Consider the following 25,770-nt stretch of genomic DNA (forward strand, 5'->3'; position numbering starts at 1 on the left):
TTCCTTAGGTATAGTTTCCCAGAGTCACCACCACTTTGGCTGCAAGGCTCAGTCATGCCTTGGAACTGGAACCAGCTGCAACTGATCGTGTTCAGCACAGGGCAGCTCTGACCTCTGACACAGAGGGCACCCTGGAGCCCCCATTGCCAGCCCCTGGGAAGCTGCACTCCGTACATCCACTCTCTTGAAACACTTTTATAATCTGTTTTGATAGGCAAGCACATTGCATACATCAAAAAGTAGAAAGCATACAAGTAAATAATTTAAGTTTAAAAAAAAAAAAAATAGAAACATTGAGTTTTCCTTAGGCAAGCAGAAATTCATGTCTGCGCTGTAAGTACCAGGCTGTATGTAGGTCCCACCCCTACCTCAGTCCCTGGTAGGGTGAAAACCAGGTGGACACCAGCTGCTTTGCACTCAAGGTGTGTCTTTGTTGCTTCGGGAAGGAAATTGAGAGACACGCTCTTGAGGAATTGAGAGAATTGAGGACACACTCCATCAGGGGCCTCTGCTCAGGTGACATGGGACAGAGGCTTCAGCGTGCTCCCCATCCTGTGTAGAGACAGTTTTACAAGCAGGAAGCAACTACATAAATATTTCAGGCTTTCCAATGCTGAGAAGGAATATATTCTGACATTACAGACTTTAGTTCCATTTCTGAAAGGGATTTTTTGGACTCCTGATTCATGGCATTTTTGAATGTTTCACCTATTTATCTAGTACAGCTTATAATTATTATGCCAATGGGAAAATTTATGAGCACAGTAAAATGCTGAGATAGCATAAAGCGCAGAGCTGATAAGAGCACAGTACATGACATGGCACTTCACCCTGTTGAGAGCCTAGACATACTGCTAGGAACATACTGCTTCTCAGTGTCTGGAAAGTCTGCCAGGAAGATTTCTCTGCCCTCCACAGAAGATATCTCCTTTCCCTCTCTGCTGTCCTTCCTGTGGCCCGTGATCCCTGCTCCAAATAAAAAGGAAAGCACTGCTGTCCTTCCATCCCAACATTTTCCTTGTACCTCTTCAGTGTTAGCTGTACTAATAAGGTCCTTCTGCCCTTATTAGTACAGCTAAATTATTCCTTCACAGGACACAATCTGGAAAAAAAAAAAAATCAGGACATATCTATCATTTAACAAGTACCCTTACTTAGGTTAGAGAATATATAGACTTTCAATCTCCTAACAGGTTTTGATTTATAAATTTGTTTTTAGAGATGATGTGGACTATTCCAAGTTTTTTTACACCTACATATAACAACAAATAGACTTTTTTCCAATAACCTCTCTTTTAGAACATTGTTCTTTTCTTATTTTATATCACAGTGTCCTAAATATTTTTGCTTAAAACATTTGTGAGACACAGTTGTGTTTCAGTCACACTTGCAGCTTTCTCATTTAGGTCATGACAAAATATTAGTTTCTAATGGAACTGACTCTAAAACACTCAAGTTTCTTTGTAACCTTAAAATTTAACCTTTTTCTTGTTGGTTCTGGATGCTTTTACCTTACAAATAATTTTTTCTTTTCAAAGGAAGTGAATGTTTTGTTGTTGCTTTAGGTTTTACCCACATTCTCAGCAGTTTTCTCATAGCATAGAGTTCTATATTAGAGTAAGGCAATCTCTTGCTTTGCATATAGCTCAGTGCTAAGCTGTATACTATTCTCATAAGGCAAACTTAGCCTTACTACAAAATATCACAGGAACATTAATACACTGGGTTTATGATGGAATTTTTTAGCTTGGCAACCCATAAAAAAATAATTTGAGTGTTTGTAAAGACAGCGTGATTCACAGGGAATGGCTTTTAAAGTCCATGAAATTCTTTAAATAGCTTAAAGACCTCCTACAGTTCTTTTTTGATTTGTGAACTGCTGCATTCACTTCAATCAGCTTTTTGTTGTTGTTTTAGACAGCAGACACACAGGCCATAAAAACTAATAACATCCTTTTCTGTCTAATATACCTCACATGAGTACATTGTTTTAAAGTGTCTACTTGTAGCTTACTATCATCTGAGCTTTTTAACTCATGGTGGAATTACATATGAAACCAGCAGGAATCATAAGCCAAAAAAATACCTGTTTAATGTATTTATGAAAATAAAAGCTTTTTCTGTTAGTAAAATTACTTTAGAGGTATGTGTGTTTCATTCTAGCTGTTCCAATTTCTTTCTTCTATCACTTTTTTTCTAATATAATCCTTTCTGTGCAACACATTTGACTTATAAATCTCCCTTTTTTTCTGATTTTCTTCTTACCTTAATCCTACTTTAAACATTTTACTATCTCTAACTGGTATAAATGGGCCAAGGAAACAAAGTTATATGTACACCACTCAGGAATTGTTCCAGGTACTGTTCTTAATTTTGCACAATTTTTAAATGTTAGATTTTTATCTTTTCTCCTTTTCTTATAAGTAACTTCAATTTCTCCAGCATGGACTTCCCATGCTTTTTAATATTCTGCACAGTATTCTAAATGTATTTCATATTCTTCATACTCTGCCCTTTTAAAGTCCAATATTTTTATTCTTCTAGTCTTATGAATATTCTCCTGAGTGCTTAAAATTTGATGCTGTTGCTCTACAATCACAAGAATCATATCTTCACCAACTTTTGTCTCATTGATCACATTATATTTATTGTCTTGGGGATACATCCAAAGACTTGTCTAGCCTTGTTGTTTGCTCAGCAGATTTGAAAAAGAAATAACTCCATTTTACCTCCAGAAATAACTTTCCATAGTCATTTCATGAGTTTTATTCTAGTCTATGCCAGGGTAATTGAAGTCTTCATGATTAATGATATGCCTCTTTAAGAGAATCTGTTATGCATACAGACATTTCCTGAGCTGCCTCTTTTCACACTGGTTTACACATTTCCTTATAATACACTTTGTAGCCTCTCTATCATACGTTTCCATCCAGACCTCTCCTGTTCTGGTAAGCATGCAGAATACAACTTCTCTGTTCTTAAAGGTATACTGTCCTTTACTGCATATATTCTCCTGTTACTATGGTGTTTTCACAATTTCTTAGAGTCCTGCGCCTACTCTCAGTTAACACACAGCAATTAAGTTATTTTTGTCTAAACACATATGGTTGCAGCTCTGCGATCTTCTGTCTTTGTATAATCCCAAAGAATTAGTGTAAAACAAAGACTTTCTTGATTCTCTTTTCTGAATAAATTCTTATCACTTTCACTTCATTATTTTCAACAGCCTGCACTTTATTACCTTAATTGTGACATTCTAGAATTATTTGTTCTACTTCTATTGTCACTGGGGGTCATGAAGATGGTAGCTCAAGGATGTGCATGTACAGGTTGGGACCACTGTAGCTTCAAAGAACTCATCGGCTTGAAAATCTTACACAGCAAGGGACTGACAGATGATGGTTGACTAGAGAGGATGCATTCAGTATCTAGTAGAGAGTTCAAAGAACACAGTCTATAGAGTAGGGAAAATCCAAAACCTATTGATGTGGGAAAGGTGGATGTTAAATCTTTTTTTTAGAATAATCATCTAGAATCAATAGTAGCTTTATAAGAATATTTATGAATCATAAAATAGAATAATTGAATGGGTCAGGTTGGAAGGGGCCTTAGAGATCCTCTAGTTCCAAACTCCCTGCTGGGGGCAGGGACACCTTTCACTGGATCATGTTGCTGAGAGCCCCATCCAATCTGTCCTTCTACTTCCAGAATGGGAAATAGGAATTAGAAGCCTTAAAGCAAAGTTTATTTTTAAAAAAAGGCTTGAAGTTTACTTGTTTTTCTTGTTTTCTTCTCTAACTAAATGTTCCACTCTACCCCTGCCCTCACTCTCCAACCCCACCTCATTCCTTTAGCCTTCTCTTGTTTCAGGTAAAAGAAATAAAAGGCAAACATACCTTTTGCTTTATTTCATTGTATTGTAAGTCACATTTCTTTTTACAGTTCTTAGCAAAAGTCAAGAATAAAAGTGACATTTCTTACACCAAAAAATAAAATGATGTGACATCATGCAGACATTATGGGCATGAGAAGATGACAAGGAGGATTATAGGTAGAGAAAGAGAGATCAAGACTCATGTATAGTCTCCTGAGGCTGTTATTTTTAATTGACTGAGCTTTTTGAGTAATCAGTTGCTAATAAAATCTCAGTATGTCATCCCTAAGCCTGGCCTTTAATTTGCAATTAATCTATGAGTACCTTTGCCCTTTCTTCAGTAACTGTAGATGATAGTGGTGAAAACATCATTGAAGTCTGTAGGATTTTTGCCCCTCTGGATAACTCTTTACAGCTACAAGTTTACTCTGCCTTGTCCTTTAAATAAATTTGCATACCCTTTCCTTGAGGGTTTATATACTCAAGCCTTAAATAAATAAATAAATAAAGCACTATCCTGTTGCCCATGCCCTTTCAACAGAACACACTGCCTATTAAGATGAGCTATTCCTATATCGCTGAATGGCCATATTCACCAGTCCATGAATTTGTAATTTAGCATGTTTACTGCAGTCCTGGGATGTGTACCGCTTAAAATGTTCACTGGGGACTTTGTCATTTAGCTGTGTCATATTATTATACTGTGTAATGAAACATAACCACATAATGCATGTAAATAACAAAGTGTCAGCTCCCTGCCAAAATATAAAGGGAACATAAAATGTACCTTCTACTGTACTATCACAATCCCAGATAAAACAGCATAGTAATCTTCCATAGAAAAGTAAAAGTTGGCTTGGTGAAATTCTTCCTCTTCTTTTTCAATTAAGTACAAGTGAAAGGAGTAGGCTCTTCATTTTGTAATACTTCCCAATTTTTGTTCCCTACTAGGCTTCTAATTTGTGAATTTTATTTTTATTTTTATTATGGTCCTTACATATCTCTTTCAGCTGTGATGTACACACTCCTATGCATATCCATCTTCTTCCTGGCTCCTTCTCTGCAGCTGTCCTCTTTCTGTCTTCCTTTGCTGCAATCTTGACAACAAATATTTGGTATTTTCTTTCTTTTCCACTTGCCCTTAGCTTGCCCTTAGTCCTTAGAATGAGCTAGGCTAAAGAAGAAAATCTGCCCCCAGACATATGCATGCATACAGCCACAAATAATTTCTGGAAGAAATTTCTCCAAATTATGAAGCTCAAGAAATCTTTCACCTTCATTTATCCCCACTCTCTCTCTTGCAGGTTCTCTCATATTTCACATGGAAGCCCCCTCCAGTGTTCATAAATTAATGGACACTAAGCTTTTTTAAAGCACCATTTCACACACACACACACACACACACAGAGAAATTACAACAACCAAGTGGAAGAATATCACTTAATCACTTGGACAAACGTATTTAAAAGCCAACATAGAAAACCAAAGAACATGCTAAATATGCTGAAAGAAAGCAGAACAAAATCCAAACATGCTTGAAGTGACATCAGATGCATTAGAAAGAAAAGTATTTGCAGTTTTTGAGATGGGGTAGCAAATGAAACACTGTAACAAGCAGTTCCAGAGGAAATCTAACAAGGATGCAGAATGCTGATTAAAACTTGAAATGAGAAGAGACAGAAAAGATGGGCTAGTTTCCTATTATCAAGATTTTAGGAGGAAAAAAAATACAAAGAGTCCTCTTGAGTGAAAATACTTTTTTAAAATCCATTTTTGTCTTCAGTTTCTTACTTAATGTCTCAAGCACAAGAGAATGAATGGCATACAATATGTTCTAATATTGGCTCAAATTTCAAAAAACGTCTTCTTCCACTTTGTTTGTTCCTTTTGTGGTTGCTAAGAAAATCTACATGTCTACATTTAAGCTGAGAATAATTTTTTGTGTTGTACATTCAAATATACCAGAGTTGTCATAAACTGTACATAGTTTTCTGTGTCAGGGGATCCTCCTTCTACACCTCCCTAGTTTGGAAGCCTAAAATGGGGTTGTAAGAAAAGCAGAGCTTTGATTTCCTCTACATGAATAGATTGTGCAGTTGCTAAAAAGAAAAGGCCTGAAGCCTGAAACTCAGCCATAAAAACTCTGTGTTAACTTACTGGTTTCAGAAATTATGTGTGAGGTAAAATCCTTGTGGTCCAGGCAGATGCTAACAATTTGAATTACACGTTCTGTTCTTTGGTGTCCCCAGTCATACATCTTTTCACAAAGGAAAATAAACCAAAAAATAATTAAACTTAGATTTTTTAAATGAAAAAATGCAAGTAACACAGGTCCGACTTTACTCAGTGGTAAAAAAATAATTATGTTTTCCTCACAGTATAATCCCAGTAGAAGAGGGCAAAAAAAAGAGGGGGTAAAACCCACCTTTGAGTAAAATCAATCAAGTAAGTTTGAGAATCTTTCCACAGGCAATTGTTGATCCAGAAAGACTGAATTCATCAGTTAAAAAAATTGTTAACAATAATCTGCTCAGCTCTCATCAGAGTGACAGTGCATCTTTTATGAGTTGAATGAATTGTCTAATATGGTGTTTTTATCATCTACTTTTAAGGACTTATCTGGTCAAACTTTTCATTGCAAGCAAATTTAGAGTCAAACTTTGCCTTTGGATATGTTTTGAACTGTAGCTGTAGTATCACAGTCAAACATTGCCTCAGAAGCTTTTAGGTATGAACACTTCAGCATATGGGTTGCTCTAAAGTTCAGTTGCCTGTCATGAACTCTGCTTATTCCAGTATGCAGCAGGTCACCTGCAAAATGCAGGTCTCCTCTTTCCTCTCTCTTGGTAAGCAGCAGAGCCTGAAGAAGGGGGAGACTACAATCCTGTCAGAGAAGAGGTTGAATGGACAGTGAACTGCTGGGAGAGAACTGGCCAGAAGGATACTAGGAACTGGGACTCTCACTTCAGATTGGATGAACAAATACAGCAATGCTCATCCTTGACAGAATGGAGCATTTTACAAGGGAGTTACACGAATCTTGTCCTTACAGCAGCAAGTACAAGTTCCTCTTACTGCTGTCTGTCCTAAATACTCTGCTCAGGCTGAAAGACAAATGATTGCATGCACTTACTTCAGCAGCTGGCTGTTGCAGTTCAGTGGACTGAAGAAATAAAGACCACAAACACAACACAATACTGCTAGTTCAACCAGCAGATGCTCAGTGTGTCCTTGGAAAGTTTTAAAAGTCACCAGGAGATCACAAAGGAGATATCCCTTGAGGATTCTAGGTAGAGCAGTTTCTACTGGGGACCCATATATGAGATGGCATCAGCTTTATTTTCAGGTGATCCCCATCATTTTGAGGATGTGAAGATGCAGGAGTGGGGACCTCCACAAATAAACAGGTTTTCTTTCAGAAGGGTTCTAAATGAGGGGAAAATAGCTGGACAACAGTAATAACAGGCTGGAGTCTAAAAGCCAGCACTGTTTGGCAGGATAAAAGGAGTGAGATTCAAGGAGTGCAACTTGAGAAATTGACTCCCCGTCCCCGGGGAGACTCTCTGGGGGAAAGGTAGGGTTAGGCCAGGCAGGAACAAGGCATAAAACCATTTGCTGGGAAGTCCATGCTATGGCAGACCACTGTGACCAGTATAGAAAAGTGACAGGGAATTCCCCAATTTTAACCAAAAGAATATACTACCATCTTCCTCAGCAATTATTTCACTTAATTTCTTCTTCTGTGAGGTCTATCACAGGCTCACGGAACAGTAGTCTCAATATCATGTAAGACTGCTCTTCAACAACCAGAAAGAAAAAAAATGAAGCACTTAGTCCATGTCTTTGTCTGACACAATTTTGAGTGGTTTGAGGTTTTTTTCCCGCTTACATTTGATTACCCGCAGTTGATTTAATCTGTTACAAAGCAAAGGCAATTTCAGTTGCCTCACAATTACGGTTGCAAATTACTTCTTTTTGTATACCCAATATTCACTTTTTTCCATTGCCTTGAAGAGCACGTCTTCCATCAGACAAGTCCACAACTCCTGTTAGAGGAAAATTCTTGTCCATAAAAGTGAAAAAATAAATTCAAGCAACTTCAAAAGGTTCTGTAATTGAGATTAAAATTCTGTTTAATAAACAGAGTTTTGATTGATCGTTCCAGCCACTCTGTGAATATTAACTGAAAGTGAACATAAAACCAGGTCATGGACTTTATATGCATTGGTTCGTATACAGGTACATGCATATTGACATTAAAAGCATTTACAGTATATATCCAGATTTCAACGTTTATGGGTCTGGAGCAGAACTGATCTATTTACACCATAAAAACCTAGTGCCCTTGCATAGAATACATATTTCATCAATGAAGAAATCTTTCAAGATTTTGGCAAATGAACCTTCAAAACCGTGCTGTTAAAAAGTATGTCTTAAAATATAGTACTGACAAACATAATCTAAAGCAAAGTGTGATAACCTGCCACTTCACTTCAAACTGTCCTCATAATGAGCTTTGAAATATAATCAACAGTATTGACTTTGAGGTGATTTTCACAGGTGTAAAGACCACTTAAATAAAAGTTGAAGGAAAAAAATTTGTTTGTCATTTTCCAGTTTGTTTTATTATGAACCTGATCATATTTTCCAGCTTGGATTTAATAAAAAATTCCTAACACAGACCATTATTTGCTAGCTGAAAGTGGTAGGCCAGAAAAAATACTAGTTAATAAAAAATGTTCTGCTCTTCCATAGCACAAGACCTAGTATTAAAGCTCCTCTCTGTCTGATATTTGCACTAAACGTCTGAATAAGCATTTTCAGTCCTCCAAGAAATATAGGCTGAAATTAGGTTCAAGGCAAAGAACGAGTAAAAGCATAGTTTTGCTGTATCTAAGCCAGGTCTAGCTGTTCTGATGCCTGCACTCTATTTTTCACTTGGGGATAGACTGCCACAGCCCTTTTTAATCTTTCCTGCTGGGTATAGCAGCCTGTATGAAATCTGAAGTAAGAAACTGCACTGCAGGGAGGAAGAGCTTCCCAGTGCACTGGAAAGTCCACCCTCACACTCAAGGCTAAAATGCCAGCTACCAACCTGCTGCTCTGAAGCACTTTTTCTTATAATTATCTCATCCATTTCTGATTTAAAAAATCCAGGCTACAATGCATTAAACATATCAAAAAATGCTGCAATTGTAGCTCAAGGAACAACATGAAGAGCAGCTTCCATGTGTCTGAGTTAGAAACTTGGATAATGGAATGTTATCGTTTCTTCTTAATCCACCTCAGGGTTGCCTGGCTAGATGTAGAAGGATAATTAAAGCATACCAGCATGGAGGGCAAGAAGGCAGGAAATACAGGTGAGCTACAGCTGCTTCCTGCACTGGTGCTGGGACATTGTCACGGTATGCATCCCTTGTAGGGCAAATCATAAATTAATAACTCCTTCTTCAGTGATCCAGTAAAACTATTTGATATTTCCTTCTCTCACTGTCTCTCCAAGCAAACATATAGTGGCTGATAAAAGCAAAATTCTTTGCTTTGCTCTAGTTTCTAATCATTCAGGAAGAGACCTCAGACTGTCAGAAATATTAGTTAGCAGATGATTTCTTTTTCCCGAAAAAAAACCCCACAACCTACAATTCCTATCACCCTAAACACCATTCCTGTAAAGAAATCACAGTAAGGGAAACTGAATTACCAGGAGGCTCTGTCTAAAGAAGTCCTTCACTGGCAGTGAATGCTTTACATCCACTAATTTTTGTAAAAAAAAAAAAAAAAATAGTCGCTTTGGAAACACAATGTTGAAAACATTTCTGTTTTCTGTCATCTATTTTGGCTTGTTTGGGACTTGTTTTGTTTTTAATTCAGTAGATCCTGACTACATATCCCCACCTGTAGTTCTAATCAGTGGTTACAAATATTTCAATTAGCTGCTGTGGAAATGATTATGTTGTCACAAACAGAGGATTAGAACTTCATACGAGGAAAAATCATCAAGAGCAGATGAATGCCTGAAGATCTGGGTCTCATGCTAAGATTCTTAATAACAAAATAGAAAACCAATAGTAACAAAGAGGGAAACCAGAAAAGTATTGCTGCTTGCCTTTAATGCAATTTTCCCCCAAAGGTTATTAAAATCCATTGATTGTGAAATGTCTGTTCTCAGGCAAAGATTTAAACTGATTAAAATGCACAGTGTATTGGGGATTAAACCTTTATCCCAGGACAAAGTTCCTCTCAATGGAAACATAAATGACTGGATTTTGAAATTCTAAGAAAAGGATTTACTTTGAAAAGGAAAACTGTTTAATTTTATCTACACCAGTGCAAGAAATAAGGGACCAGTCCTGCTCTAACTTACAGCTCTTGGTAAGAAACAATGTAAAAATTACTGTTCCCTATAAGCAACACATTTTTCTAGGTTCAAATCCTGCTTTTGCAGGGCTGACAGACCTATATATTGGTGCTAAGTACTGCATCCTGTCATGTTCTCAGGAAGCAGCTATATCCCATCTCTGGCATCATGAACCTGCACTACAACTTCTGAAAAGAATAATCCATTTTCCTGTCAAAGCTAAATTTGAGAGACTCCTAAAGATATTCTGATATTATTTGCAATCAGAAATTATTCTGATTATATGAAATACATTTTCTGAAACTATGCATTTTCAAGACAATGTGTTCTTTTACTTGGGTCAATTAAATTCTGTTAAAAAACTAGCAGAATTGCAGGAAATTCACTTGTTCTTGTTGCTTAATGCAATACAGGCAAAGGTGATGTTATCTCTTGCAGACATTTAACAGCAAAATGTCTGCTTCAATAAAGTATTCCACATTCTGAGATTTGAAGATGATATTGGGTGATGCATGCTTTGATAATGATTTTCATTATTTTCTTTAAGGTCCCACATTGGTGTTAATTCTGGACCTCAATGTGCACATATTTGTCTCAGATCAGATAGGGCATTTTTATCAGATTAAATGGACAACAGGTATTGATCTATTAAACTCTTGTCAAATGCTGTATAAAAGACCCCTGCTTCTTTGTAGATCATATTCAGACTTTTTTTCTTTTTAAGTAGGGGTAATAAATTGCACATAGTCACTTTCATACAATACTGGTTATCTTTAAATTACAGGGCTTACAATACATTTAAACTAAATTCAGATTTTGTCTTGGAAAGGTCAAAGTCTCCCTATGTATTTTAGCATAGTGGTACTTAATATTTCATAATATATAGGCAATAGTTTTAACTACGTTCTATTAGTGTAAACCAGTACACATTTTGGAGAGATTCTCAGCTACATTTTTTTATTACTTCATTGAGCTTCAGTCCTGTTCTATTAGGTCTTTAATATTATTTAGACTCCATGTCTGTTGTCTCATGCCTTTGAATCTCTGGATGGGCATGCTTTTAACATAAGAACATAATTTTTTTGATATTATTCAAATTTTATCTTCTAGTATGTTATTGCATGTGTATCTAGTTTACACATACATTTAATAGACATAGATGCATACAATAAACACAAAGATGAATATGTTAATTCATACCTGTCCTTTTCTCCTGCCAGTCCTGGTTGGATGAGTATACCAGCACTTTTTTTACTGCCTGCTAATGTTCAGCTTAAAATGAATGAAGACCTCATTGCAACCTTTTTATCTTCTGCAGAGATATTGCCCATTCTGTATATGAAAACTTATCTCACCTCATTCCACTGGGTCTTTGGGTACAACATTGCACATGTTCTGTCATTGCTTAGATATTCCTTTTATCATATCTTAGCACCTTCTCCCACTGTTCTAGATTGCAAAACTGGCTTTTCAGCCTCAGTTCTGTACTCAAGGTTTGTATTTTCCCATTATTAAAAAAAAAAAAAAAAAAAAGCCTTCAGCCCTCTCATCCATTTAATGTTCCCATAGAATGCAGGAATCTTCAAATATTTCTAGCAGTTTTACAGTCAGTCTATTCCACGAGTTAAGTGGAAGCTATTAAACACATCAAGAGCTTCAGAGCTAGCTATTGTTAGAATAAAGACTGCCTTCTGAATCCCTGCCTTTTTCTGACATCCATTGCTAAAAAAGGCAGAGTGAAGTGTTGTTCAAAACTCTTCTATTTCCAGGGAGTTTTAACTCTCATGCAGCTTTTAACTACCTGTTTTTCCACTGCAGGTCCTTTCTTTGTTGCTCCTTTTCCTCTGTTAGCATGCAATTTCTATTGATCATTCAATGTTTTGTACCATAGGTGCTTCTTACTTCCTGTTTTAAAAGCAGCTGGTAAGCCTGGATGATCCAGCTAGAGCCTAAGGTGTGACTTCTTTCCTCCTGGATGTCAAAACTGTAAAAAAAGTCCTCTCTGGTCTGACCAGGTCCTTTAATCCCAGTGTCCATCTCTAAGAGAGAACAAAAGGAAGTTTCTGACAAGAGTATGAGAATAGAGTCGCCATATACTTTTCCCAGAAGTATCCCTTTTGTCTCCAAACTTTTTTGCAGCTCGAGCAATTCCTGGGCCAGGCATGGCTTCTATATATTTAGAAATTTCTGAAGGATTTGTTTTCCATGACTTTCACAAGCTTTCCATGGGCTCTGTATAAGCCTAAATAATTTGTCCAGGAGCACCACAGGTAAATTACACATTGTAAACTGCTCAAATCACATATATGCTGGCTACTTTTGACCCCTTCCTCCCCTTATGTCCTGGAAGGGAAGATGCAGGAAACTACCACTTCCAATCCCTATGTGCTTGAACCTGGTTATACCACACCTGCTCGTTTATTTTTCAAAAAGACTTCTCTTTTACTTAACCATTTCTGACATGAATGTTGGTGTTTGATAATCCTTTTTGCCTTTTGTCATACTGTTTTCAACTATATGCTTTCTGAGATGGACAGAACCAGAAATGCACAATTACTACTGCATGACCAGTGGCTGTCCCAGTGTCATTCCTTGAATTTCTGCCATTTCCGCTCAGGCTCAACAATTCTCCCAAGGCACCCAGCTGTGGATCATTTAGAACCAGACAGCTCATTTAGTCGTGGTCCCAAACAAAAAAATACTGTTTACCCAGTGTCAGGTTTAGATTAGCAGCACAATTGTGCTGAAACCTGTATAAGAAACTTAAGGAAGAAGATAATCAAAGCAAAAAGATTTTAAATTTGGGATGTTAAAAGCCTTCAACCTTACAAGTAAAGTATTCTTCAGCTTTTTGTGAGCTCGGACATGCAGAACTGTAGCAAGCAGAGAAGCCTTCAAAACTGAATAGAAAAAGGAGAAGCCCTGAGAAACATCACCAGCAGCATCACAAGAGAAGACATTACAATCAGCTTCAGTAATATGTATGTGTTCTGAGTTCAGGTTTGAACCCTATATTGTACTAATGTGCTGAGGTCACTCAAAAATACAGTGCCCTTGCAGTGCCAGTGCCCATCTTCTGCCTCTGCCTCTGTATTGCTTTGTGTTCTCATTTGTTTTCTTCTTGCACCTCAGGGATTATTTTTCTTCTTCTTTAAAGACTATTAATGCCCCTGCAAGGTTTAATAGCTTTTGGGTTGTGGGGATCCTTTTCTGATAAGGGAGACTGATGGCATTGGACTCCATGGTGGACTCAATAATCTCTCTAGTGTATTATTTATAATAATAAATATTTGCATGCTACGTTAATCTCCCTTTAGAAAGGCATTGTAAGAAAGATTCCTGTTTGTATAAAACTGTAACACTATCATTCATACAAAGATAAACAGTCAATATTTATTGTAGTGTTCAGCAGCAGCACTAAGCTATTGCTAGAGCTATAAAATGACATGGGAAGCCATCTGAAGGTATTGTTAGTAAGAGATTTGTGGAATAGAAAAATTATTGTAATTGTTGGCTGTTTTGTTTTAAAATATCAATTTTCTTCAGCAAGTTGGTATGTTCTCCTTTTATTGATGACTATTTGATGTGTAAATTAATTTATTTAATTTTCATTTTGCTTTTTTCTAAAACAAAAGACAAGAAGCAAACTGAACAACCCTGCTATTTCACTATTTACAGATAAATCATAAATTAGTGTGCTGTGCTTCATACCGGCTAGTATGGGGCTATGTGTTGCATTAATGCGGAACACAGGGTTGATAATATAGAGGTGGTTTTGTAATTGCTGAGCAGGGCTTACACTGAGCCAAGGCCTTTTCTGCTTTTTGTACTGCCAGGCTGGCAAGGAAGTTGGGGGTGCATGGGAGGTTGGGAGGAGATGCAGCCAGGACAGGTGACTCAAACTGACCAAAGGGATATTCCAGACCATATGACATCCCACTCAGTATATAAAGTGGGGGAAAGAAGGAGGAAGGTGAGGACATTTGTAGTAAGGGTGTTTGTCTTTCCAAGCAACCATTATACATGATGAAGCCCTGCCCTCCAGGGGCTGAACACCTGCCTGCCCATAGGAAGGAGTGAATTAGTTCCTTGTTTTGCTTTGCTTCCATACACATCCTGTGCTTTCCCTATTAACCTGTCTTTATCTCAGCCCACAAGTTCTCTAGCTTTTACCCTTCTGATTCTCTCCCAGTCCTGTTGATTGGGGAGTGAGTGAGTGGCTGTGTGGGGCTTGGTTGCTGGCTGGGCTCCAACAATTACTCTCATGCTTGTGGAGTTATAACACTTCAAGCATGCATCAGGAAGCTATGTTTTTGTTAATTCTTTGAAATTCTTTAATGGTCTGTTGGTGTATCATCTTCCTCATCTGCAGAATGCCCTGGGATTCTCTTTGACAAAGTCTATTAATTGTGATATATCCTCTGAAATTATATTTGATCTCTCTCTTAGCTCCTTTCTGCCACGGCCTGACCTTGTATATCTGAAACTGCCCCTTGAAGTGTATTCTTATAGCACCTTTCACAGAGATTCTGAAATACTTTATAAATAATAAATCATAAGCTAATTCCAGACACTTGAAGAAACTGAAGAGTATTTACGAGCAATCCTGTCTCCCAAACCCTGCTGCATAAATCAGAAAACCAAATATGATATAGCAGACAAAGCAAGAGCTTCAAACAGGAACTAAAGTATTCTTCCTCTGAATATAGCTACAGGAAGAATGTAATTCAACAGTACATTAAAACTGGTATTTTCCCTGATGTGGGATCCTTATGAGACCTTGGGTGATTAAGCAGATTGACTTGGAGCCTTTACTCCAGAAGTCAGCGCTTGTTAGTGATATATCAGGTGACAGGTTTAGTGTTGAGCAAAGACCGTGGTAAATGCACAGCAGCCAGCATGGTCACTAGCAGTATTTTGGGTTTCCTTGAAAAAGTCAGTGCTTGCCAGTCAAGCACTCAACCTGCCTACCGGAGCATGCAAAATCTAGAGAGATCAGAGCATGAGATGGCATTGCTGGAGGCTGTAAAGAGCAGGCTGTATTTTTGTCATGTCTTTGAAAGGTTTCTCAAAACACAACTTTGTCACAAACACTGTCCTGCAGTTTGTGGCTACTGAATACGAAACTGAAAATACAGTTGGGATTTCAGCTTTCTATCTTCAAACTATTGATTACTTTTTTAATTAAAAAAAAAAAAACCCACACACAAAAGGCTTCAACATTTGCTCCTGTTATCATTGCCATTTTGATATAATTTTGGAAATTCCTCATAAGTCTGGATTTGAATTAAAGGAGAAAAAAACACTGTATGTAGAAGGTTACTAACAGTCCACTGTCAGAGGCACTATCAAACATCAAGCAATTTAGGTCATGGACTCTTTCTAGCACCAGGGTGCAAGATCTTTCTTTTCTGCTGTTAAATAATGTCAATAATACCCTCCTTCCCTGCTGCCACAGTGGTATCAGACTATGCGACCGAAACACACTTTCCTGCATCTGACCTCTCCTCTTTTCTTATGGATCTGTCATGTAATAGAAGAAAAACAAATCGACATATAAGTAGCTTAGCTAGTCAAACTTTCTTAAGACTAGTGTAAGGAAAGTAAGACTTGCCTTTAAAAAAATACAAATAGAACCACTGTGCTCATTTGATACATTCTGCCTTCCATCTGATCGCTGTTGCACAGGAGAAGGGGAAATTAAACACTTCATGAACCAGTCCCTACAGTTCACTCTTTTCTGGGAATTTTCAGACTTGCTCCACAGTATCTTTTGGTCAGTTCTTAAATAAACTTGAAGAAATACTGTATTGATTTAGATACAAGGAAATCAATAGAATAAGGGGACAAAAATCTGTTTTTTCTATCTACAACATGTTTTTGTACAATCTTACTTCATTTGGAAGAAGTAACAGACAGCTATCAAAATGGTTGTGTTATAAAAAGTCATAAATAACAGCCTGAGAATATTATGGTACATTAAGACAGCATATGAAACAGCTCTCATTTACTTGCAGATCTTCTTACCCTTCCTACATGTGACTGTGAATAAGGTTCGACAGTTTCTCTCTTGCCATACCATGCTGAAATCATCACACAGTCACTACCACTGCCTCTAAAGGCCAAGGAACAGTTTTCATATGTCACAACAAGCATGCAAAAATTGAGGTGGTTGCCCAAAAGGTTTATTTCTTTAGTGTTCCAACTGGCCGAGTAATTTTAACAAAATGAGTTTCCTCCTAAATCTTCTTACATTTCTTGACTAACTGGAAAATGATGTGAAGTCCTCATAATTTATTTTATGATATTCATTCACCCTTTATATAAAGGAGCTCTGAGAAGCTTAAATAAAATTAAGGAGAGAGTAGAGTAGAGAGCAATCCTATGTTGCAGGGGAATAGATGGAAAAGCAGTGGTGTTTTATCCTGGGGAAAGTGCTCAGCATGACAGAAGTGAGCATTTACCACTTTGATGAAATAGTAGGGAAATTACGAAGGAATCTTATTATTTACTTGTTTAAAAAGTGACACTCTAAATTCACGACACAGAATATAAACAAAGAAGAAGGTCACTTGAGGTTTTCTGTGTCATACCTTAACTGCAAGTTGTGGGGTTTAGGTGGTTTTTAATTTTTTTTTTTTTTTTTTAAATGAAGCAGATGAGGCTTGTCCCTCAACGCTTCCATAACTGTATTCACACTTAGACTGACCATATTTGTATAATCGTGGGTATTTTGTATATAGGCCACCTGCACATTTCTCTTACTCCTGAGACTAATAAGTGAATAGCAGGGAATATGCTTCTCCAAGTAATGTGGGGGAAGGCAGGGTTGTTCGCTGAAGTTCAAATCTCTACTTGCATTACCAGACTGCTACATCTCTAGTATTTGGGGATTTTTCAGCTTTACTGGCAGTAATTTATAGCAGCTCAGTGTATAAAGTCTTTCTTTCCTAGATCCTATTTAAAGTGTCCTTTTGCTTCTTTTCCTCTATTCTTCTTGCCCATGGTAGCATGAAAGTATTTGAAGATGATGAAGTGAAATGTTTGATCTTTTTGCAGTGTTTCTGCATGGACACAGTGCATTATCTTGTGTGTCACTAGATAATACCTGGGGGAAAAAAGACCCTGAAAATATGAAAATAATCATTTATGAAAAGTTTTCATTTTGCCCCACTGCTTCTGAACAAACTTAAACAGCTGCTGACAGCTCAAGAAAACTTTGAAAAATGTTCTTTTTAGAACCTACTGTAATATATCATATTGTTTGTATATTTAACTTCTCTTATTCTTTCTTTCTGAAGACATTTGCATGATAATGACATCCTTCTTTCCAATATTTTGCTGACTCTTGCTGTCATTGCTGTACAGATTTGGTTCAGGCTGCTTGTACAAGACTTCTGGCAGAGCTTGTGACTTTTCAACGCTTGCAAAGCTTCTTCATAGTCAAAGAGGTCAGGGAGGAGGAAGTTTATGTCTTGTTCTGTTTTGCAGGTTATTGAAGTGCAGAGCCCACTGCACTGTGCAGAAGAATTACACTTATGAACTAGATCTGGCTATCTGGACTCTTCACAGTTGAAAGAGGCAAGCTCTTCCAAAGTCCTTGTGGGGCCCACTTCTGTAAAGTGTACTCTCTATGCCTCTAGGCTAATGCAGCATAGCACTTACCCTCATAGTTAATTCCCAGCATGCTGATTAGCTTTTGTAGATCTGGGCCAAACACACTATGTCTCATGCAAGACTGAGCACTGCCTATAGTAATAAAACAAAGTGAACTTCCCACTGTCAAGTCTTAAAATCTTTGATATGCATGGAAAGTTCTACCTTAACTTCATTTGTTTGTGCCTCTGCATTTTCTGGTTGACAACCAAAAGAACTGAGAAAGCTTAAGAAAGGCTGCTCCCTTGTGGTTTTTCTAGCTAGGCAAGAATATGGACTTCTGAGATATTATGCATTTTTTAATTCAAAATTTTAAACTCAGAAAAAGCACTGATAGTAAAAGCATTAGAGAAGCCAGTTGTACTCACAATGCTCCCAGGTGTCTAAATACTTCAGCAGTTCTCCCAGGAGTAAAACCTTGAACAAATGATTAAGTCAGTTATCTAAACTGCCCAGCATCTGCTCAAGAAAAATGGAACTTCTGAACCTTCTTACATTTGTCATGTCCAGGGACAAACATCACTGCGATTCAAGGGAAGATTCCTAGGAAGCAGTTTTCAGGCTCTGGGCCCACAGTCCAGGCCACGGGAAGGGTGAATTCACATGGCTGCTGTATTGCTGGAAGAGCCCTCTCCCAGGGCACACCAGGGCTCCCAGCACAAGCTGGATCATCAAGCCTTATGTGTCTGGGCAGGCACAGGAAAAATGAGGGCAAAACTATCCATTTTAAGGCTAGAAGGTTGGACAGAGAAGAACCTTTACGAGTTCAACAAAGGGAAGCATGGGGAGGAATAACCCAAACCACCAGAACAGGTTAGAGGGTGTCCTGTTGGAAAGCAGCTCTATGGAGAAGGACCTGGGGGTCCTTCCTCATGGAAGCTGTCCATGAGCCAGCAGCATGCCTTTATGGCCAAGATGGGCATTGGGAAGAGCATTGCCAGGATGTCACATAAGGTGATCTGGTCCCTCTAGCCTGCCCTGGTGAGGCCACATCTGGAGTGCTGTGTCCAGTTCTGAGCTCCTCAGTACAGGAATGACATGCAGGTTCTGAGGCAAGTCCATCTGAGGGTTACAAAGATGCTTAGGGGGTTGGAGCATCTCTCTTATGAGGAAAGGCTTATGGATGTGGGGCTGTTTAGCCTGGAGAAGAAATAACTGAGAGGGGATATTATTAATATGTACAAACATCTTAAGGACAGGTGTCAAGAGGATGAAGCTGGGCTCTTTTCAGTTCAACCCAGTGACAGGACAATGGGCAATGGACAGAAATTGAATCACAAGGAGGGTGAACACTTTGAGGGTGACATAGGACTGGAACAGACAATGCTGAGAAGTTGTGGAGTCTTCTTCTTTGGAGATATTCATAACCCAATTGGATGTAAACCTGTGCAACCTGCTCCAGGTAAACCTGCTTTAGCAAGGGAGCGGACTAGATGATATCCAGAGGTCCCTTCCAAACCCAAGCATTCTGTGATTCTGTGCAATACTTCCAGAGACTGAGAATTGAAGCCCCCACTCTGAAAACAAAGAGCAATAAAAAGAGGAAAGAAATTGAATGCTCTGAAATCACTACCATTTTTTAAATATTGTCCTAGGCCCATATAAATTAATTTAGCAAACTATGTTTTCTACATATAATGCCAATTCAATGGCATTTACCCATGCAGATCTACAAACTAAGTTGTGTAGACTGTGTGTGAATATGTGTTAAAACTAATAAGCATACCTGAATTAAATAAACAGTTGGAAACTGCAGGCTCGGGGAATTTGGAATACCATATGGAGTCTTTCAGATGTAAATTACCAGCTGAAATTCAGCCTGGGTCAGTAAAAATCCAAATTGTTGCATTCTAATAATTGTTCAGTGGCCTATATGAAATTAGTTGATTGACATGTCTACAAATTACAAACACAATTGCTTCTAATAGAGCCTCTCAGGGAGACTGGAAATTTCATGGGCATGGAGAATGAACTGTCAATTCATCCTCAAGGTGAACTCTTCATGTCAGGAAGAGGTACCTGGGGGAGCTGTATAGTGCTACTTTTCATGCTTAGACTGTTCTGATTAATTATTATCATTTATTATTTGTACAGTCTTCTATTGCAGTATCACCTTTAGGCTGAAATCTTAGATCATCCACTTTACCAGGAATGACAAACACACTTTTCTAGCATCAAATCATTTGCACTTAAAAGTCCATCAATAAACTGCTCTGGAAAACTGGTCAGATCCCTTAGTACAATGTAAGGTGGGGTGACTAGGAAATATGGGAAATGAGCTTAAGAACTGCCTAAACTTTACAACAAGGTCATATCAAGGAATTAATTTTCCACTGTGGCAGTCCACTACTTTTCTAGAGCTCTAGTATGTCAGAAAATATCACACTTGCTAGTTTTAGAAATTACCTTCTAGCATGGCAAAGACTATTTTTGGGAAGAAATTTCAGATTTTTAATCTCATTTTAGTCTGGTAGGAAGTTGTCTGAAGGGTAAGTCCTACAAGAAAGTGGTGGAGGGTCTAGAGCATAAGTCCTAAAAGGAATGGTTGAGGGAGCTGGGTTATTTAGCCTGGAGAATAGGAGGCTCAGGAGTAACCTTATCACTGCCTACATCTACCTGAAAGGAGATTGTAGTCAGGTGGGGGGCTGTCTCTTCTCATAGTAAAAAGCTGCAGGACAAGGGGACATGACCAAAAGCTGCATCAGGGAAGGTTCAGCTGGACATTAAGATGAATTTCTTCTCAGAAAGGGTTGTCAGGAATCAGATTGGACTGCCCAGGCAGGTGTTGGAATTGCCATCCCTGGAGGTACTTGAGGAAGGAAAGACTGGATGTGGCACTTAGTGCTCTCCTCTAGTTGAAATGGTGATGATCAATCAAAGATTGGACTGGATGATCTTGGAGGTCTTTTATGACCTAATTGATTCTGTGGTTCTGAGAAAAATGGGGAAAGAATTTTTTAGTTTTTATGATCACGTGTACATGTTTGGAGAGCTTCTGTATATCAATTATTAAAAACCCCTATGCTTAGTTTTGGATTGCATCAAAAATTTCATCAACATAGTAAACACTAATGAGTTTTAAAACAGATTAAAAGCATTGCATCATTTTTTCTTTTTTTTTTTTTTTCAGTTCTGTGTTCTTCATGTTTAAAACAAGGTTCAAGCCCTGCCAAAAATGACCCTTTCTCCATAAAAATTTTACGAGTTCTTATGGGGAAAAAGGAAGCATCCTGTATTGGCATCACACTTATATTACTATTTCCATTACAAGTGTGATAAAATAGTCACAAAGTTAATTTCATCTAGTGGGTGATGTAGGGCCAGGATCAGCTGTCACGGGACAGATACTACCTCCTTTACTGCAGGATAGATTGTTCTCCTTGCTTCATCCCACAGCTCTAGCTCCCTTAGCTCTTTTGTCAGATTCATCCCAGGCAGAACAGTAGTAACTGGTATGAAAGAGAAAGAGAGCTTGGTATATAATTTTTCTTCAGTGCTATCACCTTGGTGAGATGTTGTTGAAACACAAATTAACTTCAGCCCTGACAGAACACTGAGCATTTCTGCAACATTATACCTACGAGCATCTTGAAAATACCTTACTCATCTGAAAGAGATGAAACTGCTTAGATAAGTGGAAGATGTATGCCCACTCTGGAGCTGGCAGCATATGAAAGCCACCCTTCCCAAGAACTGATGCCATTAACTAAAAGAGAGTCAGGACTCAAGGTTTGCCTTTCAGTGGAAAGACATTGCTTAAGCAACAGTGAAATATTGCTGGTCAAAGGAGCATGATGCCTGCCAAAGCACTCATGTCACGCTCTGTTTCACACTAAAACATAAAGCCCAACCCATTTCCTTTCTGTCTATACCAGGCAGTATTATTAAATCACCTAAAAGCTTGCAACTTCTTCAAATGCATATGGCTTCTTTATTGAACACTACCTTATTTATAACATAATGATTTGCACCAAATATTCCTTCTTATTTTGGCCATGTATTTTTCTGACCAGTAAGTTTACATTCTTTCATATAGATTGGAAAAGAGAAACTCTGTAGCGTGGCTTTTATCTGCTGTTAGTTTATTGTCTTAATTTCTGCTGGCCTTGCTGTCTTTTCTTTTCTGGTAAATTAACTAGCCTTCTAAGCAGAATTATATAAATTAGAATTTCATTTGTCAAGGCTCCCTAAGGGCCAATAGATTATATTTATCTGGAATATAATCACAGCTTAGCTTAAAAAATTTAAAAACCCACCCCATATACTATGCTAAAATGATCCTATCATTTATGTTTCTGTAATGGAATTGCTAGACAGAAAATTATAATTAGTGACAAAGAGAGATGTTGCTCTGGAGGTATGCTAATCATCTTGAAATTCTGCTAAAGTAGCACAAAACAAAATGTAAATGTTGGCTTTCAGACCAAAAAATTGCATCTTACATTTATCAAAAACAAAGCCAGAAAATACTGTGTACTTTGGCTGAATTATAGTGGACTGGGAATGGAGATCCACAAAGGCTGGGACCATCAATAGAAGTTAAATGTGGATCATTCTTATCATTTCTATAAAATGTTATCTAGGAGGAAAAGAAATACTTTTCCCCTTTTAAAAAGATGCATTTTTTAATACACACAATCTGTCTTATGGCCTATAAGTGGTCTTTATCACATTATTCCAAATACCTCTTGTGTGTTTTGTAATAGAGAACTTTTCATGAAAGGTATCTTACCTGTCAAAAGGTACAGATTTGGCTGGCACATATATGTCCCTATACAGAAAGATGCATAACTGTGTGTTGTCAAGGACCTCTTTACCTTGCTTGAAGTTAGATACACAGCTATGATGGTCAACCAAGTAGTGAATTTAGCCCATGTCTTTATTTTCTGTGTAGTACTTTTAACATGTTCTCACTCTATATCAGACATTTCCCCAAGAACTAATGTTTTCAGGAAAAAATAGCCAACAAAAGAATACTAAAGTCCAGCTCAGTGCATCCACTTCATTTTTCCCTTAACGCCTTAAAAATATTTCTGAACACAAGCTTTGTAGAAGAAGGCCTCTTATTTTCTGTATAGGTTCCTGTGTTCTGGCTTTGAATGCACTGAACTGTATTTAAAGAGCAGGTATAAAGGGCACTTTTCTTTAGCTGTACTGAAAAACATTTTTGCCTTCGATAAAATAATGTCAATAATTAAAGTCTTCACAATGACACAAAATAAACAAATAAATAAATAAAAAAAACCCTTAACCTTTTTTTCCCTTTCATTTGCTTTTCTTTTAGATGCATTCTACCAAAGGCAGTGTTTATTAGGTTTCCCTCTGACATGAGAAAAATATAACATAAAACTGGAAATTTCAGGTTTGATTTTATTATACTCTTATAGTTTAGGGCTTCTGCCATATAAGAAGCTGCAATTTTCTATTAACTCAATAAAAGAAATGCATTTGCTTTAAGATGTGTTCTCATATTTTACATTTGCTGGCTCATAAGCCACCTCAAATTCTTGAAGATGAAAACATAAATTGAAGTACTGAACAAGGTCATTCCTCTGGCAGTCTTACCAAATCCAAATCATGTGGAGAAATTATTATATCAAGAGGTGGGATACATTTTTTTTTAAAAGAATTTTTTTTATTCCTTTTTCAGTAACCTTTCATTTGTTTTGTTTCACTGTAATAAGGAAAACGTTGCTTTGAAGGGCAAAAAGACATTAAAAAAAATGGGACTAAAGTTAACAAAAAAAAATCAAAGCTAATATGTTTGGGGGTTTTGGATTCTAGGCTCTATTCTTTGCTCTGCTCCTATTGCATAATAGTGCATTTTGAGGGTAGATCTTGCAAAATTGTGTGTCCAGGTTTTTTACCGTTCCAACTATTCTGTATCTATTTGCAGAAATGTTCAGATCAGACACTCTTCTCCATACAAGTACCAACAGACCAGCCCAAATCTGATGTCAGGAAAGATGTCTGAGCTTTCTTTTACAGGGAGCCACGGTATTAGACATTCATAGGGATGCTTTCAGCTGTAGCAAGAACCATTTCAGTCAAATCTGAGAGTTTCAAAAATATGTAAGCTCTTTCACCTATAGATTCCTCTACCAAAACAGCTTGGAAGAAAAAACCTCATTAGGATGATCTGGTGGCAATAGCATTCACTTCAGGAACATAGGTTGAAACCAGTTCCCTACTTGACCTTTAGGACCATGATTAGACCAGAAAGACCCTGATTCTCATAGGGTTGTGGGTGCTTAACATCCACTTAAACGGTTTGGGTGGGGTTAAGTGTTTTATACAGCTTTGTGAAACCATGTCTATATCACAAGTTAGAATTAAGACCACTCCAGTTAAATTCAGGAGCCAAAGCATAAAAGAAATCTGGACCCTCCACACCAGATAACCATATGATGGGTAAGAGAATAAATTTCTGGTTCTGTAACTCAAAGTACCTACACTGGGACCAACCTAATAGCTCTATATGTTTCTTCTGAGGGTACAATTAAATCAGTGCTAACTTGTCTTGCAACATGATCCATATATATTCTGTATATGTTCTTTCCCATCCATAACATAGATCCAGATTCTTTGTCTGTTTCACGAGGACATTGTGGGGATGAGATTTACTGACAAAAGTGAAACACTGGATGGCTATGATTTTAAGACTGAACCAGTAACTTTCATGAATTTAAAAATTATTATAAAATAAAAGAATTGGACCAGCCCTGGAAAATGAGGTTGTGAAGATGAACTGGAAGAATAGTGATTGGGAAAAGAGCTCCAGGAAAAGCTCTCCAGAAAAAAAATAAATCTTCAGAGAAAATACTGGTAGCAAATTATAATTTTGTTAGACTTATTCGTTTTGCAGGCTGCTTCTATTCTACAAGTTCAAGAAGGAGCATTCAAAAAATGAAGTGTAACTTAAACCCACATGGCAGAATGGAAAATCTAGTGCAATAGTCACCCGTATGTCTCCTCAGGGTCTTTTTCTTAAATTAATTTATTCTGTCATAAGATACAAAAACTAAAATTTGATTAGCACTTCTTCCAAAAGTATTCATCACTTTTGTAACTAAGGCTTTTTGCTGCCTGTTTGGTTGGTTGGTTGGTTTTGGTTTGTTGTGGGGTTTTTTTACTGAATGTAGAAAAGCATTGGTTCTAAAGACAGATATTCTTTGCTGAATTAATTCAGTAGTGCCAGACACCGTGCAATTGACAGTGTTCAAGAAAGCATACTGCCAGGCTGAACTCAGGTCTTTACACAGTGCATGGAACAAAGATAATGTAATAATATGCAGAGACTTTCATCCAAGGATGAAAGCAAAGCATTAATAGAAATGTGTAAGTTGGTAATAAGATTTCTGGTTTACAGCAGAGGAAATTGTGCCTAGATATTTGACCTTTTTTTATTCACACAGAGTATGAGTTTCCTGTAGCAGTTGCAAGAGTCATTTACCTATTGCTCTGAAGAAGACTAGAGCATTGCCTGGAGCTAGAAAAACCATCCTAATGAAAACTAACAGATTTCTGACTTTGTCTGAGAAAGGAGCCTGAAAGACTTTAGCCTCTGGGCCAGAGCCTATACAAGGATACCGCAGGCTTAAACTGGGTTTTATGTCAGCTATATGGCAAGTGGTTTGGGAGCCACCAACTGGCAAAACTGTTGCAAACCAAGGAAGATCCCTGACATCCAGACAAGACTCCACTCTCTGTGTGGTGAGTCCCAGCGTGCCAAATAACTCCTACCCTACAGCAGTAGATTTGTACTTTCATTCCTCTACAATAGAATGTAGGGCTCCCTGGGAATCCTGCCTCTAATGTCTTGAAAGACCACTGAACATCTTGCGTTCAAGGAATAGGTATTCTCCAACAGTTTCTTTTTTTC

This window comes from Empidonax traillii, unplaced genomic scaffold (genome assembly GCF_003031625.1).
Source record: "Empidonax traillii isolate 1590-97213 ecotype Southwest subspecies unplaced genomic scaffold, ASM303162v1 scaffold165:size1224784, whole genome shotgun sequence".
In the NCBI taxonomy this organism is placed as follows: Eukaryota; Metazoa; Chordata; class Aves; order Passeriformes; family Tyrannidae; genus Empidonax; species Empidonax traillii.